General features: G+C 50.1%; 1 non-coding gene across 1 annotated transcript; it reads left to right on the top strand.

Moving 5' to 3' along the window:
- Nucleotides 1–1,344: 1,344 nt before the first annotated feature.
- On the top strand, nucleotides 1,345–1,429 carry LOC128138453 (small nucleolar RNA SNORD45). Its single transcript, XR_008234018.1, has one exon. It is a non-coding gene; the product is annotated as a small nucleolar RNA SNORD45 (small nucleolar RNA).
- The last annotated feature ends 583 nt before the right edge of the window (nucleotides 1,430–2,012 follow it).

Genomic DNA, 2,012 nt, shown 5'->3' with positions numbered 1-2,012 from the left:
CTCGAGTGTCCCGCAGGTACGGCAGGCTCTGCCGGAGGTCGTCTTCCACCCTCTTCTTGTTGGGCGCTAACTAGAAAGAGCACAAGGAACTGGTACGGACCCTCCCAAGTCGGCCGGACCAGTACCTCCTCCCAGTAACCCCTTCCCGCGGCGATCTCCGTCTCCCAGAACGAGCTGGGAGAGGTTCAGACAGCCGCAGGCAGCGGGGGCCCGGGGATGCTGAGACCCCTCTTTCATGTTGCCAGGGCCCATATGAGTCACCATTTCCAAAGGGCCATTTTTAAAGCCTAAAAACAAGGATTTGGGCCCTAAAACGGGGCTTTGGACCCTACAAATGGGTCTTTGGATGCTCATTATATGCCTCGGGCATTAAGGAAATGAGGCTTTGAGCCCTAAGTGAGGGGTTTGTACCTTAAAAAGAGGGTTGGGAGCCTACAACTGAAGTCCTTCAACCCTAGAATCAAAGCTTTGGACCCTAAAAATGAGGCTTTGGGACCTAAGCATGAGGCTTTGAGCCCTAGAAGTGGGCTTTGGACCCTCCAAATGAGGGTTTGGACACTCCAGATGCAGCTTGGACCCTAAAAATGCCTGTCTGGATCCTAAAAAAGAGGCTTTGGACCCTGAAAATGAGACTATGCAAACTAACACTGAGCCTCTGCACCCTAAAAATGAAGGTTTTGGAAACTAAAATGAGGCTTTGGAAGGCAAAGCTAAGAGTTTGGAAAGTAAAAATGAGGCTTTGGACTGTATAAATTCGGATTTAGACTCTACAAATGAGGCTTTGGTCCTTCCAGATCAGACTTTGGGGCTTAAAAATGATGCTCTGGGCCCTTAAAATGAGTCTCTGAACCTTAAAAACGGACCTTGGAGCTAATAAATTAGTTTTTGTACTCCATATATGTGGGTCTGGACCTTAAAAATGACTGTTTGCACCCCCCAAAGTAGGCTTTGGTCTTTTAAATTGATGCTTTTTGCCCTAACATTGAGGCTTGCATTATAAAAATAAGGGTCTACACTTGCGAAACTCAGGGTTGAATTTTAAAAATGATGCTTTGTAAAGCACAAAATCGGACTTGCTCACCGTAGCTATCTCCACGGCAGGTTAAATTTCTCGCCGTCTATTGTGTTTTAGTTCCCTTCTCACGCAAACGGTGGTGACAAACAGTACCCAAAAGGCTCTGGTGCTCCCAAACGGCGGCTTGATGATCTGCGTAACCCACCTCTAGCCGCATCTCAAGGAGCGTAGGAACGGCGTTACAAGTAAATAAGGCAGCGTCCTGCTTTAGGAAGAAAGCGTGTTGGATTTGAAACCCTCGGGTAGGACAGGAGGAGCATGTCTTCTTGGGTCAGCGATGAGCGTCGGCACGTATTATCTGATCCAGAGCCGATGTCTGTCGCCGCTTTAGCTCTGGAATTACTCTGAGACCCAGGAGGCTCCATTTTCCTTAGGCTGTCACCTAAGGGAGTCGAGATAAAGACAGTTTAACAAGCACAGGGAATAAAAAAGGAAACCAACGGACGTGACAGCAACCACCGACCACCTCTCACCAGCAGGCAGACGCCCAGCCATCTCGGTGCGACGGCTGCCTTGGGAAGACTCCCCCAGTCCTGAATTTCTTGCTGAGCGTGACACTACGTGGAACGGACCGTGGTACCTCGTCGGTCAGCTCGGGGCAGTGGTCTCTGCTGTGTCCCCTCCCAGCCAGCTCGCTGGGGCAGCAGAGCGAGAAACGGACAAGCCCTTGGTTCTGCATAAGCACCGCTCAGCAGTAGCTAAACATCGGTGCGCTGTCAACGCTCAAAACGGCACCGTGCAAGCTGCGATGACAAAACAATGACCTGTATCCCAGCACAGAAACCCTTCTGTGCCCGCTCACGATTCCTATTCCTATGAGAAACCCATGAAAAATAGGGCATTTGACTTATCGGGGAGAAATGCAAACACGCTCCCGGTCTCTGGCTGGCATCTGGCTTTACTTGCATGACCTAGAAAGTACGCACAAGTCTACGCG

This window comes from Harpia harpyja, unplaced genomic scaffold, assembly GCF_026419915.1.
Source record: "Harpia harpyja isolate bHarHar1 unplaced genomic scaffold, bHarHar1 primary haplotype scaffold_46, whole genome shotgun sequence".
NCBI classification, from domain to species: domain Eukaryota; kingdom Metazoa; phylum Chordata; class Aves; order Accipitriformes; family Accipitridae; genus Harpia; species Harpia harpyja.
This window is presented reverse-complemented; position numbering and strand designations above follow the sequence as displayed.